We start from the raw sequence: 27,660 nt of genomic DNA, 5'->3' as shown, positions 1-27,660 counted from the left end.
AGATGGCCCTTTTGACCGGGGGGAAGTGAGACTTCATTGTAGTGCAGATTTCCTTTGCAAGCTTGCTTGGTTGGCCAAAAAGGGCGTATGCGTTTTTTCCTGAATATATTCAGGATAAAACGCATACGCCCTTTTTGGCCAAGTGCATCATTGTGGACGTTCTGCCTCTTTTCCTATGCTTTCAATGCAATTCCAGTCTACCTCCTGAAATCGGTTTCCTGCAATTCTGCCCCGCTTTCCAGTCCTCTTGGCAGCCTTACTTCAGTATATTTTTGGACCATAGCTGTCATTTATAACTCTGCAGGTTTGTGAATTACAGTGCCCCTGAGCTCCTTTCTTCAACTCGCTTTCTTTTGAGCTGGCCGCAACACCGCAGGATGGCTTCAGGCCCTAATCTGGTTCCGGTACGGCACGCTGAGCTTTTGGTTATTTCCTCTTCCTGGTGGGAAATGAGAGTTAAATTTGCCCGTCCAGACACCTCCAGCTAGCCTCTCATTGGTTCTCGCTATTCCTGTTCATCTTCCGCAGAAATTGCAAACTGGGCCAAACAGGAGGTTAAAGCACTGACTCTCCAAGTGGGGAGAGTGTTAGTAAAGCGTCTGGAATGTTGCACCCGAGTACCAGGGGAGGAAAACTGAGACATATTTGAACACGTCTCCCGTTCACATGGTTGATCATACTTGGGTTCCACATGCATGTTTTAGCTGAAGGAAGAATACCTTAAACCTGGAGAGTTGAGACCCGTGTAATGGGTACCATGCAATATGACTTCAAAGGGTCTTCGTTTGCTCACCGAACCTCTCCAATCCTATCACTGCTGCGTTTATGCCCCTGTACACATTCTTGATTCTCTTTTGGAGACATAGCAATCCATAGGTTTTACGATACTTACTAGTCAGGTACATTCTTAGGCGTTTAATATGCGGTGTTGAGTCCATTTCGTTGAGCAAGGAGTAGCTCTTGTCTATTCCATATTTGACTTAAGGAAATTTATCTGTGCTCATTTCAATCTCTGGTTTTATGCAGCACCCCAACTCACCTTTCCCCTTAAGCAAGCATAAGTTGGTTTTCTAAATTTGAGACCCTGTTCTGTTCTGTAATTCAGTTCCTGTGTAGCCAAGTTTCCATTCCGTGTATTACTGATATCTTATGATGTTTCTTTTTCTGTGTGACTTATTTCAGTTAGAATCATCATACCTGAATCCACTCATTGTGCTGCTACGGGCCTGATGACATAGATTTCATTGCTGAGTGATATTGCTTTCTAAGTGAATACCACAACTTCTTTATCCATTTTTCACTTTCTGCGATGTTGAACTTGTACTGTAAACGAGGTTCTTGTAAACAGAGCCGTTCCAAACTTTGGGGTGGCTGTGTCTTTTTGATTTTAATTTCCCTAAGCTATAGGACCATAAGTGGAAGTGCCCTAGGCTCTGTTGCTTTGTTTTTTAGATGTTTCAGGAAACACCATACACTTCTCCCGAGTGGTTGTTGGCAATTTACATCCCGCCCATCAGCATAACAAGGCTCCCAGTTCTCCATGGCCTGTCCTGCCTTTCTGGATTTTACACTTTTTTCAGATGGCCCTTTTGACCGGTGGGAAGTGAGACTTCATTGTAGTGCAGATTTCCTTTGCAAGCTTGCTTGGTTGGCCAAAAAGGGCGTATGCGTTTTTTCCTGAATATATTCAGGAAAAAATGCATACACCCTTTTTGGCAAGTGCATCATTGTGGACGTTCTGCCTCTTTTCCTATGCTTTCAATGCAATTCCAGTCTACCTCCTGAAATCGGTTTCCCGCAATTCTGCCCCGCTTTTAAGTCCTCTTGGCAGCCTTACTTCAGTCTATTTTTGGACGATAGCTGTCATTTATAACTCTGCAGGTTTGTGAATTACAGTGCCCCTGAGCTCCTTTCTTCAAGTCGCTTTCTTGTGACCTGGCCGCAACACCGCAGGATGGCTTCAGGCCCTAATCTGGTTCCGGCCCGGCATGCTGAGCCTTTGGTTAATTCCTCTTCCTGGTGGGAAATGAGAGTTAAATTTGCCCGTCCAGACACCTCCAGCTAGTCTCTCATTGGTTCTCGCTATTCCTGTTCATCTTCCGCAGAAATTGCAAACTGGGCCAAACAGGAGGTTAAAGGCGCTGACTCTCCAAGTGGGGAGAGTGTTAGTAAAGTGTCTGGAATGTTGCACCCGAGTACCAGGGGAGGAAAACTGAGACATATTTGAACACGTCTCCCGTTCACATGGTTGATCATTCTTGGGTTCCACATGCATGTTTTAGCTGAAGGAAGAATACCTTAAACCTGGAGAGTTAAGACCCGTGTAATGGGTACCATGCAATATGACTTCAAAGGGTCTTCATTTGCTCACCGAACCTCTCCAATCCTATCACTGCTGCGTTTATGCCCCTGTACACATGCTTGATTCTCTTTCGGAGACATAGCAATCCATAGGTTTTAAGATACTTACTAGTCAGGTACATTCTTAGGCGTTTAATATGCGGTGTTGAGTCCATTTCGTTGAGCAAGGAGTAGCTCTTGTCTATTCCATATTTGACTTAAGGAACTTTATCTGTGCTCATTTCAATCTCTGGTTTTATGCAGCACCCCAACTCACCTTTACCCTTAAGCAAGCATAAGTTGGTTTTCTAAATTTGAGACCCTGTTCTGTTCTGTAATTCAGTTCCTGTGTAGCCAAGTTTACATTCCGTGTATTACTGATATCTTATGATGTTTCTTTTTCTGTGTGACTTACTTCAGTTAGAATCATCATACCTGAATCCACTCATTGTGCTGCTAAGGGCCTGATGACACAGATTTCATTGCTGAGTGATATTGCTTTGTAAGTAAATACCACAACTTCTTTATCCATTTTTCACTTTCTGCAATGTTGAACTTGTACTGTAAACGAGGTTCTTGTAAACAGAGCCGTTCCAAACTTTGGGGTGGCTGTGTCTTTTTGATTTTAATTTCCCTAAGCTATAGGACCATAAGTGGAAGTGCCCTAGGTTCTGTTGCTTTGTTTTTTAGATGTTTTAGGAAACACCATACACTTCTCCCCAGTGGTTGTTGGCAATTTACATCCCGTCCATCAGCATAACAAGGCTCCCAGTTCTCCATGGCCTGTCCTGCCTTTCTGGATTTTACATTTTTTTCAGATGGCCCTTTTGACCGGGGGGAAGTGAGACTTCATTGTAGTGCAGATTTCCTTTGCAAGCTTGCTTGGTGGGCCAAAAAGGGCGTATGCGTTTTTTCCTGAATATATTCAGGAAAAAACGCATACGCCCTTTTTGGCCAAGTGCATCATTGTGGACGTTCTGCCTCTTTTCCTATGCTTTCAATGCAATTCCAGTCTACCTCCTGAAATCGGTTTCCTGCAATTCTTCCCCGCTTTCAAGTCCTCTTGGCAGCCTTACTTCAGTATATTTTTGGACGATAGCTGTCATTTATAACTCTGCAGGTTTGTGAATTACAGTGCCCCTGAGCTCCTTTCTTCAACTCGCTTTCTTGTGACCTGGCCGCAACACCGCAGGATGGCTTCAGGCCCTAATCTGGTTCCGGCCCGGCATGCTGAGCCTTTGGTTAATTCCTCTTCCTGGTGGGAAATGAGAGTTAAATTTGCCCGTCCAGACACCTCCAGCTAGACTCTCATTGGTTCTCGCTATTCCTGTTCATCTTCCGCAGAAATTGCAAACTGGGCCAAACAGGAGGTTAAAGCACTGACTCTCCAAGTGGGGAGAGTGTTAGTAAAGCGTCTGGAATGTTGCACCCGAGTACCAGGGGAGGAAAACTGAGACATATTTGAACACGTCTCCCATTCACATGGTTGATCATACTTGGGTTCCACATGCATGTTTTAGCTGAAGGAAGAATACCTTAAACCTGGAGAGTTGAGACCCGTGTAATGGGTACCATGCAATATGACTTCAAAGGGTCTTCATTTGCTCACCGAACCTCTCCAATCCTATCGCTGCTGCGTTTATGCCCCTGTACACATGCTTGATTCTCTTTTGGAGACATAGCAATCCATAGGTTTTACGATACTTACTAGTCAGGTACATTCTTAGGCGTTTAATATGCGGTGTTGAGTCCATTTCATTGAGCAAGGAGTAGCTCTTGTCTATTCCATATTTGGCTTAAGGAACTTTATCTGTGCCTATTTCAATCTCTGGTTTTATGAAGCACCCCAACTCACCTTTACCCTTAAGCAAGCATAAGTTGGTTTTCTAAATTTGAGACCCTGTTCTGTTCTGTAATTCAGTTCCTGTGTAGCCAAGTTTACATTCCGTGTATTACTGATATCTTATGATGTTTCTTTTTCTGTGTGACTTATTTCAGTTAGAATCATCATACCTGAATCCACTCATTGTGCTGATACGGGCCTGATGACATAGATTTCATTGCTGAGTGATATTGCTTTGTAAGTGAATACCACAACTTCTTTATCCATTTTTCACTTTCTGCGATGTTGAACTTGTACTGTAAACAAGGTTCTTGTAAACAGAGCCGTTCCAAACTTTGGGGTGGCTGTGTCTTTTTGATTTTAATTTCCCTAAGCTATAGGACCATAAGTGGAAGTGCCCTAGGCTCTGTTGCTTTGTTTTTTAGATGTTTCAGGAAACACCATACACTTCTCCCGAGTGGTTGTTGGCAATTTACATCCCGCCCATCAGCATAACAAGGCTCCCAGTTCTCCATGGCCTGTCCTGCCTTTCTGGATTTTACACTTTTTTCAGATGGCCCTTTTAACCAGGGGGAATTGAGACTTCATTGTAGTGCAGATTTCCTTTGCAAGCTTGCTTGGTTGGCCAAAAAGGGCGTATGCGTTTTTTCCTGAATATATTCAGGAAAAAACGCATACGCCCTTTATGGCCAAGTGCATCATTGTGGACGTTCTGCCTCTTTTCCTATGTTTTCAATGCAATTCCAGTCTACCTCCTGAAATCGGTTTCCCGCAATTCTGCCCTGCTTTCAAGTCCTCTTGGCAGCCTTACTTCAGTCTATTTTTGGACGATAGCTGTCATTTATAACTCTGCAGGTTTGTGAATTACAGTGCCCCTGAGCTCCTTTCTTCAACTTGCTTTCTTGTGACCTGGCCGCAACACCGCAGGATGGCTTCAGGCCCTAATCTGGTTCCGGCACGGCACGCTGAGCCTTTGGTTATTTCCTCTTCCTGGTGGGAAATGAGAGTTAAATTTGCCCGTCCAGACACCTCCAGCTAGTCTCTCATTGGTTCTCGCTATTCCTGTTCATCTTCCGCAGAAATTGCAAACTGGGCCAAACAGGAGGTTAAAGGCGCTGACTCTCCAAGTGGGGAGAGTGTTAGTAAAGCGTCTGGAATGTTGCACCCGAGTACCAGGGGAGGAAAACTGAGACATATTTGAACACGTCTCCCGTTCACATGGTTGATCATTCTTGGGTTCCACATGCATGTTTTAGCTGAAGGAAGAATACCTTAAACCTGGAGAGTTAAGACCCGTGTAATGGGTACCATGCAATATGACTTCAAAGGGTCTTCATTTGCTCACCGAACCTCTACAATCCTATCACTGCTGCGTTTATGCCCCTGTACACATGCTTGATTCTCTTTCGGAGACATAGCAATCCATAGGTTTTAAGATACTTACTAGTCAGGTACATTCTTAGGCGTTTAATATGCGGTGTTGTGTCCATTTCGTTGAGCAAGGAGTAGCTCTTGTCTATTCCATATTTGACTTAAGGAACTTTATCTGTGCTCATTTCAATCTCTGGTTTTATGCAGCACCCCAACTCACCTTTACCCTTAAGCAAGCATAAGTTGGTTTTCTAAATTTGAGACCCTGTTCTGTTCTGTAATTCAGTTCCTGTGTAGCCAAGTTTACATTCCGTGTATTACTGATATCTTATGATGTTTCTTTTTCTGTGTGACTTATTTCAGTTAGAATCATCATACCTGAATCCACTCATTGTGATGCTAAGGGCCTGATGATACAGATTTCATTGCTGAGTGATATTGCTTTGTAAGTAAATACCACAACTTCTTTATCCATTTTTCACTATCTGCGATGTTGAACTTGTACTGTAAACGAGGTTCTTGTAAACAGAGGCGTCCCAAACTTTGGGGTGGCTGTGTCTTTTTGATTTTAATTTCCCTAAGCTATAGGAACATAAGTGGAAGTGCCCTAGGCTCTGTTGCTTTGTTTTTTAGATGTTTCAGGAAACACCATACACTTCTCCCGAGTGTCTGTTGGCAATTTACATCCCGCCCATCAGCATAACAAGGCTCCCAGTTCTCCATGGCCTGTCCTGCCTTTCTGGATTTTACACTTTTTTAAGATGGCCCTTTTGACTGGGGGGAAGTGAGACTTCATTGTAGTGCAGATTTCCTTTGCAAGCTTGCTTGGTTGGCCAAAAAGGGCGTATGCGTTTTTTCCTGAATATATTCAGGAAAAAACGCATACGCCCTTCTTGGCCAAGTGCATCATTGTGGACGTTCTGCCTCTTTTACTATGCTTTCAATGCAATTCCAGTCTACCTCCTGAAATCGGTTTCCTGCAATTCTGCCCTGCTTTCAAGTCCTCTTGGCAGCCTTACTTCAGTCTATTTTTGGACGATAGCTGTCATTTATAACTCTGCAGGTTTGTGAATTACAGTGCCCCTGAGCTCCTTTCTTCAACTCGCTTTCTTGTGACCTGGCCGCAACACCGCAGGATGGCTTCAGGCCCTAATCTGGTTCCGGCCCGGCATGCTGAGCCTTTGGTTAATTCCTCTCCCTGGTGGGAAATGAGAGTTAAATTTGCCCGTCCAGACACCTCCAGCTAGCCTCTCATTGGTTCTCGCTATTCCTGTTCATCTTCCGCAGAAATTGCAAACTGGGCCAAACAGGAGGTTAAAGGGACTGACTCTCCAAGTGGGGAGAGTGTTAGTAAAGCGTCTGGAATGTTGTACCCGAGTACCAGGGGAGGAAAACTGAGACATATTTGAACACGTCTCCCGATCACATGGTTGATCATACTCTAGGTTCCACATGCATGTTTTAGCTGAAGGAAGAATACCTTAAACCTGGGTAGTTGAAACCCGTGGAATGGGTACCATGCAATATGACTTCAAAGGGTCTTCATTTGCTCACCGAACCTCTCCAATCCTATCACTGCTGCGTTTATGCCCGTGTACGCATGCTTGATTCTCTTTCGGAGACATAGCAATCTATAGGTTTTAAGATACTTACTAGTCAGGTACATTCTTAGGCGTTTAATATGCGGTGTTGAGTCCATTTCATTGAGCAAGGAGTAGCTCTTCTCTATTCCATATTTGGCCTAAGGAACTTTATCTGTGCTCATTTCAATCTCTGGTTTTATGCAGCACCCCAACTCACCTTTACCCTTAAGCAAGCATAAGTAGGTTTTCTAAATTTGAGACCCTGTTCTGTTCTGTAATTCAGTTCCTGTGTAGCCAAGTTTACATTCCGTGTATTACTGATATCTTATGATGTTTCTTTTTCTGTGTGACTTATTTCAGTTAGAATCATCATACCTGAATCCACTCATTGTGCTGCTAAGGGCCTGCTGACACAGATTTCATTGCTGAGTGATATTGCTTTGTAAGTAAATACCACAACTTCTTTATCCATTTTTCACTTTCTGCGATGTTGAACTTGTACTGTAAACGAGGTTCTTGTAAACAGAGCCGTTCCAAACTTTGGGGTGGCTGTGTCTTTTTGATTTTAATTTCCCTAAGCTATAGGACCATAAGTGGAAGTGCCCTAGGTTCTGTTGCTTTGTTTTTTAGATGTTTCAGGAATCACCATACACTTCTCCCGAGTGTCTGTTGGCAATTTACATCCCGCCCATCAGCATAACAAGGCTCCCAGTTCTCCATGGCCTGTCCTGCCTTTCTGGATTTTACACTTTTTTCAGATGGCCCTTTTGACCGGGGGGAATTGAGACTTCATTGTAGTGCAGATTTCCTTTGCAAGCTTGCTTGGTTGGCCAAAAAGGGCGTATGCGTTTTTTCCTGAATATATTCAGGAAAAAACGCATACGCCCTTTTTGGCCAAGTGCATCATTGTGGACGTTCTGCCTCTTTTCCTATGCTTTCAATGCAATTCCAGTCTACCTCCTGAAATCGGTTTCCTGCAATTCTGCCCCGCTTTCCAGTCCTCTTGGCACCCTTACTTCAGTCTATTTTTGGACGATAGCTGTCATTTATAACTCTGCAGGTTTGTGAATTACAGTGCCCCTGAGCTCCTTTCTTCAACTCGCTTTCTTGTGACCTGGCCGCAACACCGCAGGATGGCTTCAGGCCCTAATCTGGTTCCGGCCCGGCATGCTGAGCCTTTGGTTAATTCCTCTTCCTGGTGGGAAATGAGAGTTAAATTTGCCCGTCCAGACACCTCCAGCTAGCCTCTCATTGGTTCTCGCTATTCCTGTTCATCTTCCGCAGAAATTGCAAACTGTGCCAAACAGGAGGTTAAAGGGACTGACTCTCCAAGTGGGGAGAGTGTTAGTAAAGCGTCTGGAATGTTGTACCCGAGTACCAGGGGAGGAAAACTGAGACATATTTGAACACGTCTCCCGATCACATGGTTGATCATACTCTAGGTTCCACATGCATGTTTTAGCTGAAGGAAGAATACCTTAAACCTGGGTAGTTGAAACCCGTGGAATGGGTACCATGCAATATGACTTCAAAGGGTCTTCATTTGCTCACCGAACCTCTCCAATCCTATCACTGCTGCGTTTATGCCCCTGTACGCATGCTTGATTCTCTTTCGGAGACATAGCAATCTATAGGTTTTAAGATACTTACTAGTCAGGTACATTCTTAGGCGTTTAATATGCGGTGTTGAGTCCATTTCGTTGAGCAAGGAGTAGCTCTTGTCTATTCCATATTTGGCCTAAGGAACTTTATCTGTGCTCATTTCAATCTCTGGTTTTATGCAGCACCCCAACTCACCTTTACCCTTAAGCAAGCATAAGTAGGTTTTCTAAATTTGAGACCCTGTTCTGTTCTGTAATTCAGTTCCTGTGTAGCCAAGTTTACATTCCGTGTATTACTGATATCTTATGATGTTTCTTTTTCTGTGTGACTTATTTCAGTTAGAATCATCATACCTGAATCCACTCATTGTGCTGCTAAGGGCCTGATGACACAGATTTCATTGCTGAGTGATATTGCTTTGTAAATAAATACCACAACTTCTTTATCCATTTTTCACTTTCTGCGATGTTGAACTTGTACTGTAAACGAGGTTCTTGTAAACAGAGCCGTTCCAAACTTTGGGGTGGCTGTGTCTTTTTGATTTTAATTTCCCTAAGCTATAGGACCATAAGTGGAAGTGCCCTAGGTTCTGTTGCTTTGTTTTTTAGATGTTTCAGGAATCACCATACACTTCTCCCGAGTGTCTGTTGGCAATTTACATCCCGCCCATCAGCATAACAAGGCTCCCAGTTCTCCATGGCCTGTCCTGCCTTTCTGGATTTTACACTTTTTTCAGATGGCCCTTTTGACCGGGGGGAAGTGAGACTTCATTGTAGTGCAGATTTCCTTTGCAAGCTTGCTTGGTTGGCCAAAAAGGGCGTATGCGTTTTTTCCTGAATATATTCAGGAAAAAACGCATACGCCCTTTTTGGCCAAGTGCATCATTGTGGACGTTCTGCCTCTTTTCCTATGCTTTCAATGCAATTCCAGTCTACCTCCTGAAATCGGTTTCCTGCAATTCTGCCCCGCTTTCCAGTCCTCTTGGCAGCCTTACTTCAGTATATTTTTGGACCATAGCTGTCATTTATAACTCTGCAGGTTTGTGAATTACAGTGCCCCTGAGCTCCTTTCTTCAACTCGCTTTCTTTTGAGCTGGCCGCAACACCGCAGGATGGCTTCAGGCCCTAATCTGGTTCCGGTACGGCATGCTGAGCTTTTGGTTATTTCCTCTTCCTGGTGGGAAATGAGAGTTAAATTTGCCCGTCCAGACACCTCCAGCTAGCCTCTCATTGGTTCTCGCTATTCCTTTTCATCTTCCGCAGAAATTGCAAACTGGGCCAAACAGGAGGTTAAAGCACTGACTCTCCAAGTGGGGAGAGTGTTAGTAAAGCGTCTGGAATGTTGCACCCGAGTACCAGGGGAGGAAAACTGAGACATATTTGAACACGTCTCCCGTTCACATGGTTGATCATACTTGGGTTCCACATGCATGTTTTAGCTGAAGGAAGAATACCTTAAACCTGGAGAGTTGAGACCCGTGTAATGGGTACCATGCAATATGACTTCAAAGGGTCTTCATTTGCTCACCGAACCTCTCCAATCCTATCACTGCTGCGTTTATGCCCCTGTACATATGCTTGATTCTCTTTTGGAGACATAGCAATCCATAGGTTTTACGATACTTACTAGTCAGGTACATTCTTAGGCGTTTAATATGCGGTGTTGAGTCCATTTCGTTGAGCAAGGAGTAGCTCTTGTCTATTCCATATTTGACTTAAGGAAATTTATCTGTGCTCATTTCAATCTCTGGTTTTATGCAGCACCCCAACTCACCTTTCCCCTTAAGCAAGCATAAGTTGGTTTTCTAAATTTGAGACCCTGTTCTGTTCTGTAATTCAGTTCCTGTGTAGCCAAGTTTACATTCCGTGTATTACTGATATCTTATGATGTTTCTTTTTCTGTGTGACTTATTTCAGTTAGAATCATCATACCTGAATCCACTCATTGTGCTGCTACGGGCCTGATGACATAGATTTCATTGCTGAGTGATATTGCTTTGTAAGTAAATACCACAACTTCTTTATCCATTTTTCACTTTCTGCGATGTTGAACTTGTACTGTAAACGAGGTTCTTGTAAACAGAGCCGTTCCAAACTTTGGGGTGGCTGTGTCTTTTTGATTTTAATTTCCCTAAGCTATAGGACCATAAGTGGAAGTGCCCTAGGCTCTGTTGCTTTGTTTTTTAGATGTTTCAGGAAACACCATACACTTCTCCCGAGTGGTTGTTGGCAATTTACATCCCGCCCATCAGCATAACAAGGCTCCCAGTTCTCCATGGCCTGTCCTGCCTTTCTGGATTTTACACTTTTTTCAGATGGCCCTTTTGACCGGGGGGAAGTGAGACTTCATTGTAGTGCAGATTTCCTTTGCAAGCTTGCTTGGTTGGCCAAAAAGGGCGTATGCGTTTTTTCCTGAATATATTCAGGAAAAAACGCATACACCCTTTTTGGCCAAGTGCATCATTGTGGACGTTCTGCCTCTTTTCCTATGCTTTCAATGCAATTCCAGTCTACCTCCTGAAATCGGTTTCCCGCAATTCTGCCCCGCTTTCCAGTCCTCTTGGCAGCCTTACTTCAGTCTATTTTTGGACGATAGCTGTCATTTATAACTCTGCAGGTTTGTGAATTACAGTGCCCCTGAGCTCCTTTCTTCAACTCGCTTTCTTGTGACCTGGCCGCAACACCGCAGGATGGCTTCAGGCCCTAATCTGGTTCCGGCCCGGCATGCTGAGCCTTTGGTTAATTCCTCTTCCTGGTGGGAAATGAGAGTTAAATTTGCCCGTCCAGACACCTCCAGCTAGCCTCTCATTGGTTCTCGCTATTCCTGTTCATCTTCCGCAGAAATTGCAAACTGTGCCAAACAGGAGGTTAAAGGGACTGACTCTCCAAGTGGGGAGAGTGTTAGTAAAGCGTCTGGAATGTTGCACCCGAGTACCAGGGGAGGAAAACTGAGACATATTTGAACACGTCTCCCGATCACATGGTTGATCATACTCTAGGTTCCACATGCATGTTTTAGCTGAAGGAAGAATACCTTAAACCTGGGTAGTTGAAACCCGTGGAATGGGTACCATGCAATATGACTTCAAAGGGTCTTCATTTGCTCACCGAACCTCTCCAATCCTATCACTGCTGCGTTTAGGCCCCTGTACACATGCTTGATTCTCTTTTGGAGAAATAGCAATCCATAGGTTTTACGATAATTACTAGTCAGGTACATTCTTAGGCGTTTAATATGCGGTGTTGAGTCCATTTCATTGAGCAAGGAGTAGCTCTTGTCTATTCCATATTTGACTTAAGGAACTTTATCTGTGCTCATTTCAATCTCTGGTTTTATGCAGCACCCCAACTCACCTTTACCCTTAAGCAAGCATAAGTAGGTTTTCTAAATTTGAGACCCTGTTCTGTTCTGTAATTCAGTTCCTGTGTAGCCAAGTTTACATTCCGTGTATTACTGATATCTTATGATGTTTCTTTTTCTGTGTGACTTATTTCAGTTAGAATCATCATACCTCAATCCACTCATTGTGCTGCTAAGGGCCTGATGACACAGATTTCATTGCTGAGTGATATTGCTTTGTAAATAAATACCACAACTTCTTTATCCATTTTTCACTTTCTGCGATGTTGAACTTGTACTGTAAACGAGGTTCTTGTAAACAGAGCCGTTCCAAACTTTGGGGTGGCTGTGTCTTTTTGATTTTAATTTCCCTAAGCTATAGGACCGTAAGTGGAAGTGCCCTAGGTTCTGTTGCTTTGTTTTTTAGATGTTTCAGGAATCACCATACACTTCTCCCGAGTGTCTGTTGGCAATTTACATCCCGCCCATCAGCATAACAAGGCTCCCAGTTCTCCATGGCCTGTCCTGCCTTTCTGGATTTTACACTTTTTTCAGATGGCCCTTTTGACCGGGGGGAAGTGAGACTTCATTGTAGTGCAGATTTCCTTTGCAAGCTTGCTTGGTTGGCCAAAAAGGGCGTATGCGTTTTTTCCTGAATATATTCAGGAAAAAACGCATACGCCCTTTTTGGCCAAGTGCATCATTGTGGACGTTCTGCCTCTTTTCCTATGCTTTCAATGCAATTCCAGTCTACCTCCTGAAATCGGTTTCCTGCAATTCTGCCCCGCTTTCCAGTCCTCTTGGCAGCCTTACTTCAGTATATTTTTGGACCATAGCTGTCATTTATAACTCTGCAGGTTTGTGAATTACAGTGCCCCTGAGCTCCTTTCTTCAACTCGCTTTCTTTTGAGCTGGCCGCAACACCGCAGGATGGCTTCAGGCCCTAATCTGGTTCCGGTACGGCATGCTGAGCTTTTGGTTATTTCCTCTTCCTGGTGGGAAATGAGAGTTAAATTTGCCCGTCCAGACACCTCCAGCTAGCCTCTCATTGGTTCTCGCTATTCCTTTTCATCTTCCGCAGAAATTGCAAACTGGGCCAAACAGGAGGTTAAAGCACTGACTCTCCAAGTGGGGAGAGTGTTAGTAAAGCGTCTGGAATGTTGCACCCGAGTACCAGGGGAGGAAAACTGAGACATATTTGAACACGTCTCCCGTTCACATGGTTGATCATACTTGGGTTCCACATGCATGTTTTAGCTGAAGGAAGAATACCTTAAACCTGGAGAGTTGAGACCCGTGTAATGGGTACCATGCAATATGACTTCAAAGGGTCTTCATTTGCTCACCGAACCTCTCCAATCCTATCACTGCTGCGTTTATGCCCCTGTACATATGCTTGATTCTCTTTTGGAGACATAGCAATCCATAGGTTTTACGATACTTACTAGTCAGGTACATTCTTAGGCGTTTAATATGCGGTGTTGAGTCCATTTCGTTGAGCAAGGAGTAGCTCTTGTCTATTCCATATTTGACTTAAGGAAATTTATCTGTGCTCATTTCAATCTCTGGTTTTATGCAGCACCCCAACTCACCTTTCCCCTTAAGCAAGCATAAGTTGGTTTTCTAAATTTGAGACCCTGTTCTGTTCTGTAATTCAGTTCCTGTGTAGCCAAGTTTACATTCCGTGTATTACTGATATCTTATGATGTTTCTTTTTCTGTGTGACTTATTTCAGTTAGAATCATCATACCTGAATCCACTCATTGTGCTGCTACGGGCCTGATGACATAGATTTCATTGCTGAGTGATATTGCTTTGTAAGTGAATACCACAACTTCTTTATCCATTTTTCACTTTCTGCGATGTTGAACTTGTACTGTAAACGAGGTTCTTGTAAACAGAGCCGTTCCAAACTTTGGGGTGGCTGTGTCTTTTTGATTTTAATTTCCCTAAGCTATAGGACCATAAGTGGAAGTGCCCTAGGCTCTGTTGCTTTGTTTTTTAGATGTTTCAGGAAACACCATACACTTCTCCCGAGTGGTTGTTGGCAATTTACATCCCGCCCATCAGCATAACAAGGCTCCCAGTTCTCCATGGCCTGTCCTGCCTTTCTGGATTTTACACTTTTTTCAGATGGCCCTTTTGACCGGGGGGAAGTGAGACTTCATTGTAGTGCAGATTTCCTTTGCAAGCTTGCTTGGTTGGCCAAAAAGGGCGTATGCGTTTTTTCCTGAATATATTCAGGAAAAAACGCATACGCCCTTTTTGGCCAAGTGCATCATTGTGGACGTTCTGCCTCTTTTCCTATGCTTTCAATGCAATTCCAGTCTACCTCCTGAAATCGGTTTCCCGCAATTCTGCCCCGCTTTCAAGTCCTCTTGGCAGCCTTACTTCAGTCTATTTTTGGACGATAGCTGTCATTTATAACTCTGCAGGTTTGTGAATTACAGTGCCCCTGAGCTCCTTTCTTCAACTCGCTTTCTTGTGACCTGGCCGCAACACCGCAGGATGGCTTCAGGCCCTAATCTGGTTCCGGCCCGGCATGCTGAGCCTTTGGTTAATTCCTCTTCCTGGTGGGAAATGAGAGTTAAATTTGCCCGTCCAGACACCTCCAGCTAGCCTCTCATTGGTTCTCGCTATTCCTGTTCATCTTCCGCAGAAATTGCAAACTGTGCCAAACAGGAGGTTAAAGGGACTGACTCTCCAAGTGGGGAGAGTGTTAGTAAAGCGTCTGGAATGTTGCACCCGAGTACCAGGGGAGGAAAACTGAGACATATTTGAACACGTCTCCCGATCACATGGTTGATCATACTCTAGGTTCCACATGCATGTTTTAGCTGAAGGAAGAATACCTTAAACCTGGGTAGTTGAAACCCGTGGAATGGGTACCATGCAATATGACTTCAAAGGGTCTTCATTTGCTCACCGAACCTCTCCAATCCTATCACTGCTGCGTTTAGGCCCCTGTACACATGCTTGATTCTCTTTTGAAGAAATAGCAATCCATAGGTTTTACGATAATTACTAGTCAGGTACATTCTTAGGCGTTTAATATGCGGTGTTGAGTCCATTTCATTGAGCAAGGAGTAGCTCTTGTCTATTCCATATTTGACTTAAGGAACTTTATCTGTGCTCATTTCAATCTCTGGTTTTATGCAGCACCCCAACTCACCTTTCCCCTTAAGCAAGCATAAGTTGGTTTTCTAAATTTGAGACCCTGTTCTGTTCTGTAATTCAGTTCCTGTGTAGCCAAGTTTACATTCCGTGTATTAGTGATATCTTATGATGTTTCTTTTTCTGTGTGACTTATTTCAGTTAGAATCATCATACCTGAATCCACTCATTGTGCTGCTAAGGGCCTGATGACATAGATTTCATTGCTGAGTGATATAGCTTTGTAAGTAAATACCACAACTTCTTTATCCATTTTTCACTTTCTGCGATGTTGAACTTGTACTGTAAACGAGGTTCTTGTAAACAGAGCCGTTCCAAACTTTGGGGTGGCTGTGTCTTTTTGATTTTAATTTCCCTAAGCTATAGGACCATAAGTGGAAGTGCCCTAGGCTCTGTTGCTTTGTTTTTTAGATGTTTCAGGAAACACCATACACTTCTCCCGAGTGTCTGTTGGCAATTTACATCCCGCCCATCAGCATAACAAGGCTCCCAGTTCTCCATGGCCTGTCCTGCCTTTCTGGATTTTACACTTTTTTCAGATGGCCCTTTTGACCGGGGGGAAGTGAGACTTCATTGTAGTGCAGATTTCCTTTGCAAGCTTGCTTGGTTGGCCAAAAAGGGCGTATGCATTTTTTCCTGAATATATTCAGGAAAAAACGCATACGCCCTTCTTGGCCAAGTGCATCATTGTGGACGTTCTGCCTCTTTTCCTATGCTTTCAATGCAATTCCAGTCTACCTCCTGAAATCGGTTTCCTGCAATTCTGCCCTGCTTTCAAGTCCTCTTGGCAGCCTTACTTCAGTCTATTTTTGGACGATAGCTGTCATTTATAACTCTGCAGGTTTGTGAATTACAGTGCCCCTGAGCTCCTTTCTTCAACTCGCTTTCTTGTGACCTGGCCGCAACACCGCAGGATGGCTTCAGGCCCTAATCTGGTTCCGGCCCGGCATGCTGAGCCTTTGGTTAATTCCTCTTCCTGGTGGGAAATGAGAGTTAAATTTGCCCGTCCAGACACCTCCAGCTAGCCTCTCATTGGTTCTCGCTATTCCTGTTCATCTTCCGCAGAAATTGCAAACTGTGCCAAACAGGAGGTTAAAGGGACTGACTCTCCAAGTGGGGAGAGTGTTAGTAAAGCGTCTGGAATGTTGTACCCGAGTACCAGGGGAGGAAAACTGAGACATATTTGAACACGTCTCCCGATCACATGGTTGATCATACTCTAGGTTCCACATGCATGTTTTAGCTGAAGGAAGAATACCTTAAACCTGGGTAGTTGAAACCCGTGGAATGGGTACCATGCAATATGAATTCAAAGGGTCTTCATTTGCTCACCGAACCTCTCCAATCCTATCACTGCTGCGTTTATGCCCCTGTACACATGCTTGATTCTCTTTCGGAGACATAGCAATCCATAGGTTTTAAGATACTTACAAGTCAGGTACATTCTTAGGCGTTTAATATGCGGTGTTGAGTCCATTTCGTTGAGCAAGGAGTAGCTCTTGTCTATTCCATATTTGGCTTAAGGAACTTTATCTGTGCCTATTTCAATCTCTGGTTTTATGCAGCACCCCAACTCACCTTTACCCTTAAGCAAGCATAAGTTGGTTTTCTAAATTTGAGACCCTGTTCTGTTCTGTAATTCAGTTCCTGTGTAGCCAAGTTTCCATTCCGTGTATTACTGATATCTTATGATGTTTCTTTTTCAGTGTGACTTATTTCAGTTAGAATCATCATACCTGAATCCACTAATTGTGCTGCTACGGGCCTGATGACATAGATTTCATTGCTGAGTGATATTGCTTTGTAAGTGAATACCACAACTTCTTTATCCATTTTTCACTTTCTGCGATGTTGAACTTGTACTGTAAACGAGGTTCTTGTAAACAGAGCCGTTCCAAACTTTGGGGTGGCTGTGTCTTTTTGATTTTAATTTCCCTAAGCTATAGGACCATAAGTGGAAGTGCCCTAGGCTCTGTTGCTTTGTTTTTTAGATGTTTCAGGAAACACCATACACTTCTCCCGAGTGGTTGTTGGCAATTTACATCCCGCCCATCAGCATAACAAGGCTCCCAGTTCTCCATGGCCTGTCCTGCCTTCCTGGATTTTACACTTTTTTCACATGGCCCTTTTGACCGGGGGGAAGTGAGACTTCATTGTAGTGCAGATTTCCTTTGCAAGCTTGCTTGGTTGGCCAAAAAGGGCGTATGCGTTTTTTCCTGAATATATTCAGGAAAAAACGCATACGCCCTTTTTGACCAAATGCATCATTGTGGACGTTCTGCCTCTTTTCCTATGCTTTCAATGCAATTTCAGTCTACCTCCTGAAATCGGTTTCCTGCAATTCTGCCCCGCTTTCAAGTCCTCTTGGCAGCCTTACTTCAGTCTATTTTTGGACGATAGCTGTAATTTATAACTCTGCAGGTTTGTGAATTACAGTGCCCCTGAGCTCCTTTCTTCAACTCGCTTTCTTGTGACCTGGCCGCAACACCGCAGGATGGCTTCAGGCCCTAATCTGGTTCTGGCACGGCACGCTGAGCCTTTGGTTATTTCCTCCTCCTGGTGGGAAATGAGAGTTAAATTTGCCCGTCCAGACACCTCCAGCTAGCCTCTCATTGGTTCTCGCTATTCCTGTTCATCTTCCGCAGAAATTGCAAACTGGGCCAAACAGGAGGTTAAAGGCGCTGACTCTCCAAGTGGGGAGAGTGTTAGTAAAGCGTCTGGAATATTGCACCCGAGTACCAGGGGAGGAAAACTGAGACATATTTGAACACGTCTCCCGATCACATGGTTGATCATACTCTGGGTTCCACATGCATGTTTTAGCTGAAGGAAGAATACCTAAAACCTGGGTAGTTGAAACCCGTGGAATGGGTACCATGCAATATGACTTCAAAGGGTCTTCATTTGCTCACCGAACCTCTCCAATCCTATCACTGCTGCGTTTATGCCCCTGTACGCATGCTTGATTCTCTTTCGGAGACATAGCAATCTATAGGTTTTAAGATACTTACTAGTCAGGTACATTCTTAGGCGTTTAATATGCGGTGTTGAGTCCATTTCGTTGAGCAAGGAGTAGCTCTTGTCTATTCCATATTTGGCCTAAGGAACTTTATCTGTGCTCATTTCAATCTCTGGTTTTATGCAGCACCCCAACTCACCTTTACCCTTAAGCAAGCATAAGTAGGTTTTCTAAATTTGAGACCCTGTTCTGTTCTGTAATTCAGTTCCTGTGTAGCCAAGTTTCCATTCCGTGTATTACTGATATCTTATGATGTTTCTTTTTCTGTGTGACTTATTTCAGTTAGAATCATCATACCTGAATCCACTCATTGTGCTGCTAAGGGCCTGATGACACAGATTTCATTGCTGAGTGATATTGCTTTGTAACTAAATACCACAACTTCTTTATCCATTTTTCACTTTCTGCGATGTTGAACTTGTACTGTAAACGAGGTTCTTGTAAACAGAGCCGTTCCAAACTTTGGGGTGGCTGTGTCTTTTTGATTTTAATTTCCCTAAGCTATAGGACCATAAGTGGAAGTGCCCTAGGTTCTGTTGCTTTGTTTTTTAGATGTTTCAGGAAACACCATACACTTCTCCCGAGTGTCTGTTGGCAATTTACATCCCGCCCATCAGCATAACAAGGCTCCCAGTTCTCCATGGCCTGTCCTGCCTTTCTGGATTTTACACTTTTTTCAGATGGCCCTTTTGACCGGGGGGAAGTGAGACTTCATTGTAGTGCAGATTTCCTTTGCAAGCTTGCTTGGTTGGCCAAAAAGGGCGTATGCGTTTTTTCCTGAATATATTCAGGAAAAAACGCATACGCCCTTTTTGGCCAAGTGCATCATTGTGGACGTTCTGCCTCTTTTCCTATGCTTTCAATGCAATTCCAGTCTACCTCCTGAAATCGGTTTCCTGCAATTCTGCCCCGCTTTCCAGTCCTCTTGGCAGCCTTACTTCAGTATATTTTTGGACCATAGCTGTCATTTATAACTCTGCAGGTTTGTGAATTACAGTGCCCCTGAGCTCCTTTCTTCAACTCGCTTTCTTTTGAGCTGGCCGCAACACCGCAGGATGGCTTCAGGCCCTAATCTGGTTCCGGTACGGCACGCTGAGCTTTTGGTTATTTCCTCTTCCTGGTGGGAAATGAGAGTTAAATTTGCCCGTCCAGACACCTCCAGCTAGCCTCTCATTGGTTCTCGCTATTCCTGTTCATCTTCCGCAGAAATTGCAAACTGGGCCAAACAGGAGGTTAAAGCACTGACTCTCCAAGTGGGGAGAGTGTTAGTAAAGCGTCTGGAATGTTGCACCCGAGTACCAGGGGAGGAAAACTGAGACATATTTGAACACGTCTCCCGTTCACATGGTTGATCATACTTGGGTTCCACATGCATGTTTTAGCTGAAGGAAGAATACCTTAAACCTGGAGAGTTGAGACCCGTGTAATGGGTACCATGCAATATGACTTCAAAGGGTCTTCATTTGCTCACCGAACCTCTCCAATCCTATCACTGCTGCGTTTATGCCCCTGTACACATTCTTGATTCTCTTTTGGAGACATAGCAATCCATAGGTTTTACGATACTTACTAGTCAGGTACATTCTTAGGCGTTTAATATGCGGTGTTGAGTCCATTTCGTTGAGCAAGGAGTAGCTCTTGTCTATTCCATATTTGACTTAAGGAAATTTATCTGTGCTCATTTCAATCTCTGGTTTTATGCAGCACCCCAACTCACCTTTCCCCTTAAGCAAGCATAAGTTGGTTTTCTAAATTTGAGACCCTGTTCTGTTCTGTAATTCAGTTCCTGTGTAGCCAAGTTTCCATTCCGTGTATTACTGATATCTTATGATGTTTCTTTTTCTGTGTGACTTATTTCAGTTAGAATCATCATACCTGAATCCACTCATTGTGCTGCTACGGGCCTGATGACACAGATTTCATTGCTGAGTGATATTGCTTTGTAAGTGAATACCACAACTTCTTTATCCATTTTTCACTTTCTGCGATGTTGAACTTGTACTGTAAACGAGGTTCTTGTAAACAGAGCCGTTCCAAACTTTGGGGTGGCTGTGTCTTTTTGATTTTAATTTCCCTAAGCTATAGGACCATAAGTGGAAGTGCCCTAGGCTCTGTTGCTTTGTTTTTTAGATGTTTCAGGAAACACCATACACTTCTCCCGAGTGGTTGTTGGCAATTTACATCCCGCCCATCAGCATAACAAGGCTCCCAGTTCTCCATGGCCTGTCCTGCCTTTCTGGATTTTACACTTTTTTCAGATGGCCCTTTTGACCGGTGGGAAGTGAGACTTCATTGTAGTGCAGATTTCCTTTGCAAGCTTGCTTGGTTGGCCAAAAAGGGCGTATGCGTTTTTTCCTGAATATATTCAGGAAAAAATGCATACACCCTTTTTGGCAAGTGCATCATTGTGGACGTTCTGCCTCTTTTCCTATGCTTTCAATGCAATTCCAGTCTACCTCCTGAAATCGGTTTCCCGCAATTCTGCCCCGCTTTCAAGTCCTCTTGGCAGCCTTACTTCAGTCTATTTTTGGACGATAGCTGTCATTTATAACTCTGCAGGTTTGTGAATTACAGTGCCCCTGAGCTCCTTTCTTCAAGTCGCTTTCTTGTGACCTGGCCGCAACACCGCAGGATGGCTTCAGGCCCTAATCTGGTTCCGGCCCGGCATGCTGAGCCTTTGGTTAATTCCTCTTCCTGGTGGGAAATGAGAGTTAAATTTGCCCATCCAGACACCTCCAGGTAGTCTCTCATTGGTTCTCGCTATTCCTGTTCATCTTCCGCAGAAATTGCAAACTGGGCCAAACAGGAGGTTAAAGGCGCTGACTCTCCAAGTGGGGAGAGTGTTAGTAAAGCGTCTGGAATGTTGCACCCGAGTACCAGGGGAGGAAAACTGAGACATATTTGAACACGTCTCCCGTTCACATGGTTGATCATTCTTGGGTTCCACATGCATGTTTTAGCTGAAGGAAGAATACCTTAAACCTGGAGAGTTAAGACCCGTGTAATGGGTACCATGCAATATGACTTCAAAGGGTCTTCATTTGCTCACCGAACCTCTCCAATCCTATCACTGCTGCGTTTATGCCCCTGTACACATGCTTGATTCTCTTTCGGAGACATAGCAATCCATAGGTTTTAAGATACTTACTAGTCAGGTACATTCTTAGGCGTTTAATATGCGGTGTTGAGTCCATTTCGTTGAGCAAGGAGTAGCTCTTGTCTATTCCATATTTGACTTAAGGAACTTTATCTGTGCTCATTTCAATCTCTGGTTTTATGCAGCACCCCAACTCACCTTTACTCTTAAGCAAGCATAAGTTGGTTTTCTAAATTTGAGACCCTGTTCTGTTCTGTAATTCAGTTCCTGTGTAGCCAAGTTTACATTCCGTGTATTACTGATATCTTATGATGTTTCTTTTTCTGTGTGACTTACTTCAGTTAGAATCATCATACCTGAATCCACTCATTGTGCTGCTAAGGGCCTGGTGACACAGATTTCATTGCTGAGTGATATTGCTTTGTAAGTAAATACCACAACTTCTTTATCCATTTTTCACTTTCTGCGATGTTGAACTTGTACTGTAAACGAGGTTCTTGTAAACAGAGCCGTTCCAAACTTTGGGGTGGCTGTGTCTTTTTGATTTTAATTTCCCTAAGCTATAGGACCATAAGTGGAAGTGCCCTAGGTTCTGTTGCTTTGTTTTTTAGATGTTTCAGGAATCACCATACACTTCTCCCGAGTGTCTGTTGGCAATTTACATCCCGCCCATCAGCATAACAAGGCTCCCAGTTCTCCATGGCCTGTCCTGCCTTTCTGGATTTTACACTTTTTTCAGATGGCCCTTTTGACCGGGGGGAAGTGAGACTTCATTGTAGTGCAGATTTCCTTTGCAAGCTTGCTTGGTTGGCCAAAAAGGGCGTATGCGTTTTTTCCTGAATATATTCAGGAAAAAACGCATACGCCCTTTTTGGCCAAGTGCATCATTGTGGACGTTCTGCCTCTTTTCCTATGCTTTCAATGCAATTCCAGTCTACCTCCTGAAATCGGTTTCCTGCAATTCTTCCCCGCTTTCAAGTCCTCTTGGCAGCCTTACTTCAGTATATTTTTGGACGATAGCTGTCATTTATAACTCTGCAGGTTTGTGAATTACAGTGCCCCTGAGCTCCTTTCTTCAACTCGCTTTCTTGTGACCTGGCCGCAACACCGCAGGATGGCTTCAGGCCCTAATCTGGTTCCGGCCCGGCATGCTGAGCCTTTGGTTAATTCCTCTTCCTGGTGGGAAATGAGAGTTAAATTTGCCCGTCCAGACACCTCCAGCTAGCCTCTCATTGGTTCTCGCTATTCCTGTTCATCTTCCGCAGAAATTGCAAACTGGGCCAAACAGGAGGTTAAAGGGACTGACTCTCCAAGTGGGGAGAGTGTTAGTAAAGCGTCTGGAATGTTGTACCCGAGTACCAGGGGAGGAAAACTGAGACATATTTGAACACGTCTCCCGATCACATGGTTGATCATACTCTAGGTTCCACATGCATGTTTTAGCTGAAGGAAGAATACCTTAAACCTGGGTAGTTGAAACCCGTGGAATGGGTACCATGCAATATGACTTCAAAGGGTCTTCATTTGCTCACCGAACCTCTCCAATCCTATCACTGCTGCGTTTATGCCCCTGTACACATGCTTGATTCTCTTTCGGAGACATAGCAATCCATAGGTTTTAAGATACTTACAAGTCAGGTACATTCTTAGGCGTTCAATATGCGGTGTTGAGTCCATTTCGTTGAGCAAGGAGTAGCTCTTGTCTATTCCATATTTGGCTTAAGGAACTTTATCTGTGCTCATTTCAATCTCTGGTTTTATGCAGCACCCCAACTCACCTTTACCCTTAAGGAAGCATAAGTTGGTTTTCTAAATTTGAGACCCTGTTCTGTTCTGTAATTCCGTTCCTGTGTAGCCAAGTTTCCATTCCGTGTATTACTGATATCTTATGATGTTTCTTTTTCTGTGTGACTTACTTCAGTTAGAATCATCATACCTAAATCCACTCATTGTGCTGCTAAGGGCCTGATGACATAGATTTCATTGCTGAGTGATATTGCTTTGTAAGTGAATACCACAACTTCTTTATCCATTTTTCACTTTCTGCGATGTTGAACTTGTACTGTAAACGAGGTTCTTGTAAACAGAGCTGTTCCAAACTTTGGGGTGGCTGTGTCTTTTTGATTTTAATTTCCCTAAGCTATAGGACCATAAGTGGAAGTGCCCTAGGCTCTGTTGCTTTGTTTTTTAGATGTTTCAGGAAACACCATACACTTCTCCCGAGTGGTTGTTGGCAATTTACATCCCGCCCATCAGCATAACAAGGCTCCCAGTTCTCCATGGCCTGTCCTGCCTTTCTGGATTTTACATTTTTTTCAGATGGCCCTTTTGACCGGGGGGAAGTGAGACTTCATTGTAGTGCAGATTTCCTTTGCAAGCTTGCTTGGTTGGCCAAAAAGGGCGTATGCGTTTTTTCCTGAATATATTCAGGAAAAAACGCATACGCCCTTTTTGGCCAAGTGCATCATTGTGGACGTTCTGCCTCTTTTCCTATGCTTTCAATGCAATTCCAGTCTACCTCCTGAAATCGGTTTCCTGCAATTCTTCCCCGCTTTCAAGTCCTCTTGGCAGCCTTACTTCAGTATATTTTTGGACGATAGCTGTCATTTATAACTCTGCAGGTTTGTGAATTACAGTGCCCCTGAGCTCCTTTCTTCAACTCGCTTTCTTTTGAGCTGGCCGCAACACCGCAGGATGGCTTCAGGCCTAATCTGGTTCCGGTACGGCATGCTGAGCCTTTGGTTATTTCCTCTTCCTGGTGGGAAATGAGAGTTAAATTTGCCCGTCCAGACACCTCCAGCTAGCCTCTCATTGGTTCTCGCTATTCCTGTTCATCTTCCGCAGAAATTGCAAACTGGGCCAAACAGGAGGTTAAAGCACTGACTCTCCAAGTGGGGAGAGTGTTAGTAAAGCGTCTGGAATGTTGCACCCGAGTACCAGGGGAGGAAAACTGAGACATATTTGAACACGTCTCCCATTCACATGGTTGATCATACTTGGGTTCCACATGCATGTTTTAGCTGAAGGAAGAATACCTTAAACCTGGAGAGTTGAGACCCGTGTAATGGGTACCATGCAATATGACTTCAAAGGGTCTTCATTTGCTCACCGAACCTCTCCAATCCTATCGCTGCTGCGTTTATGCCCCTGTACACATGCTTGATTCTCTTTTGGAGACATAGCAATCCATAGGTTTTACGATACTTACTAGTCAGGTACATTCTTAGGCGTTTAATATGCGGTGTTGAGTCCATTTCATTGAGCAAGGAGTAGCTCTTGTCTATTCCATATTTGACTTAAGGAACTTTATCTGTGCTCATTTCAATCTCTGGTTTTATGCAGCACCCCAACTCACCTTTCCCCTTAAGCAAGCATAAGTTGGTTTTCTAAATTTGAGACCCTGTTCTGTTCTGTAATTCAGTTCCTGTGTAGCCAAGTTTACATTCCGTGTATTACTGATATCTTATGATGTTTCTTTGTCTGTGTGACTTATTTCAGTTAGAATCATCATACCTGAATCCACTCATTGTGATGCTAAGGGCCTGATGACATAGATTTCATTGCTGAGGTATATTGCTTTGTAAGTAAATACCACAACTTCTTTATCCATTTTTCACTTTCTGCGATGTTGAACTTGTACTGTAAACGAGTTTCTTGTAAACAGAGGCGTCCCAAACTTTGGGGTGGCTGTGTCTTTTTGATTTTAATTTCCCTAAGCTATAGGACCATAAGTGGCAGTGCCCTAGGCTCTGTTGCTTTGTTTTTTAGATGTTTCAGGAAACACCATACACTTCTCCCGAGTGTCTGTTGGCAACTTACATCCCGCCCATCAGCATAACAAGGCTCCCAGTTCTCCATGGCCTGTCCTGCCTTTCTGGATTTTACACTTTTTTCAGATGGCCCTTTTGACCGGGGGGAAGTGAGACTTCATTGTAGTGCAGATTTCCTTTGCAAGCTTGCTTGGTTGGCCAAAAAGGGCGTATGCGTTTTTTCCTGAATATATTCAGGAAAAAACGCATACGCCCTTTTTGGCCAAGTGCATCATTGTGGACGTTCTGCCTCTTTTCCTATGCTTTCAATGCAATTCCAGTCTACCTCCTGAAATCGGATTCCTGCAATTCTGCCCTGCTTTCAAGTCCTCTTGGCAGCCTTACTTCAGTCTATTTTTGGACGATAGCTGTCATTTATAACTCTGCAGGTTTGTGAATTACAGTGCCCCTGAGCTCCTTTCTTCAACTCGCTTTCTTGTGACCTGGCCGCAACACCGCAGGATGGCTTCAGGCCCTAATCTGGTTCCGGCCCGGCATGCTGAGCCTTTGGTTAATTCCTCTTCCTGGTGGGAAATGAGAGTTAAATTTGCCCGTCCAGACACCTCCAGCTAGCCTCTCATTGGTTCTCGCTATTCCTGTTCATCTTCCGCAGAAATTGCAAACTGGGCCAAACAGGAGGTTAAAGGGACTGACTCTCCAAGTGGGGAGAGTGTTAGTAAAGCGTCTGGAATGTTGTACCCGAGTACCAGGGGAGGAAAACTGAGACATATTTGAACACGTCTCCCGATCACATGGTTGATCATACTCTAGGTTCCACATGCATGTTTTAGCTGAAGGAAGAATACCTTAAACCTGGGTAGTTGAAACCCGTGGAATGGGTACCATGCAATATGACTTCAAAGGGTCTTCATTTGCTCACCGAACCTCTCCAATCCTATCACTGCTGCGTTTATGCCCCTGTACACATGCTTGATTCTCTTTCGGAGACATAGCAATCCATAGGTTTTAAGATACTTACAAGTCAGGTACATTCTTAGGCGTTTAATATGCGGTGTTGAGTCCATTTCGTTGAGCAAGGAGTAGCTCTTGTCTATTCCATATTTGGCTTAAGGAACTTTATCTGTGCTCATTTCAATCTCTGGTTTTATGCAGCACCCCAACTCACCTTTACCCTTAAGCAAGCATAAGTTGGTTTTCTAAATTTGAGACCCTGTTCTGTTCTGTAATTCAGTTCCTGTGTAGCCAAGTTTACATTCCGTGTATTACTGATATCTTATGATGTTTCTTTTTCTGTGTGACTTATTTCAGTTAGAATCATCATACCTGAATCCACTCATTGTGATGCTAAGGGCCTGATGATACAGATTTCATTGCTGAGTGATATTGCTTTGTAAGTAAATACCACAACTTCTTTATCCATTTTTCACTACCTGCGATGTTGAGCTTGTACTGTAAACGAGGTTCTTGTAAACAGAGGCATCCCAAACTTTGGGGTGGCTGTGTCTTTTTGATTTTAATTTCCCTAAGCTATAGGAACATAAGTGGAAGTGCCCTAGGCTCTGTTGCTTTGTTTTTTAGATGTTTCAGGAAACACCATACACTTCTCCGGAGTGTCTGTTGGCAATTTACATCCCGCCCATCAGCATAACAAGGCTCCCAGTTCTCCATGGCCTGTCCTGCCTTTCTGGATTTTACACTTTTTTAAGATGGCCCTTTTGACTGGGGGGAAGTGAGACTTCATTGTAGTGCAGATTTCCTTTGCAAGCTTGCTTGGTTGGCCAAAAAGGGCGTATGCGTTTTTTCCTGAATATATTCAGGAAAAAACGCATACGCCCTTCTTGGCCAAGTGCATCATTGTGGACGTTCTGCCTCTTTTACTATGCTTTCAATGCAATTCCAGTCTACCTCCTGAAATCGGTTTCCTGCAATTCTGCCCTGCTTTCAAGTCCTCTTGGCAGCCTTACTTCAGTCTATTTTTGGACGATAGCTGTCATTTATAACTCTGCAGGTTTGTGAATTACAGTGCCCCTGAGCTCCTTTCTTCAACTCGCTTTCTTGTGACCTGGCCGCAACACCGCAGGATGGCTTCAGGCCCTAATCTGGTTCCGGCCCGGCATGCTGAGCCTTTGGTTAATTCCTCTCCCTGGTGGGAAATGAGAGTTAAATTTGCCCGTCCAGACACCTCCAGCTAGCCTCTCATTGGTTCTCGCTATTCCTGTTCATCTTCCGCAGAAATTGCAAACTGGGCCAAACAGGAGGTTAAAGGGACTGACTCTCCAAGTGGGGAGAGTGTTAGTAAAGCGTCTGGAATGTTGTACCCGAGTACCAGGGGAGGAAAACTGAGACATATTTGAACACGTCTCCCGATCACATGGTTGATCATACTCTAGGTTCCACATGCATGTTTTAGCTGAAGGAAGAATACCTTAAACCTGGGTAGTTGAAACCCGTGGAATGGGTACCATGCAATATGACTTCAAAGGGTCTTCATTTGCTCACCGAACCTCTCCAATCCTATCACT

At 43.9% G+C, this 27,660-nt stretch overlaps 1 long non-coding RNA gene across 32 annotated transcripts in view; it reads left to right on the top strand.

Moving 5' to 3' along the window:
• The window catches only part of LOC307187927, a 3,519,425-nt gene that overhangs the window by 2,969,027 nt on the left and 522,738 nt on the right, over positions 1-27,660 (top strand). The window contains exons 9-10 of one of the 32 annotated variants that reach the window (XR_013828727.1): positions 12,236-12,317; positions 23,290-23,321. The exons of 28 other annotated variants lie outside the window; for them this stretch is intronic. This is a non-coding gene — a long non-coding RNA (uncharacterized lncRNA). Of the gene's footprint in view, positions 1-4,338; positions 4,387-12,235; positions 12,318-16,973; positions 17,020-23,289; positions 23,322-27,660 lie in introns of those variants that run through there. 3 more of the 32 variants (XR_013828728.1, XR_013828729.1, XR_013828730.1) reach the window with 3 other exon arrangements.

Source organism: Stenella coeruleoalba, assembly GCF_951394435.1.
Source record: "Stenella coeruleoalba genome assembly, chromosome: 6".
NCBI classification, from domain to species: Eukaryota; Metazoa; Chordata; class Mammalia; order Artiodactyla; family Delphinidae; genus Stenella; species Stenella coeruleoalba.
Note: the sequence above shows the minus strand (reverse complement) of the source record. Positions and strands in the feature narration are given on the sequence as shown.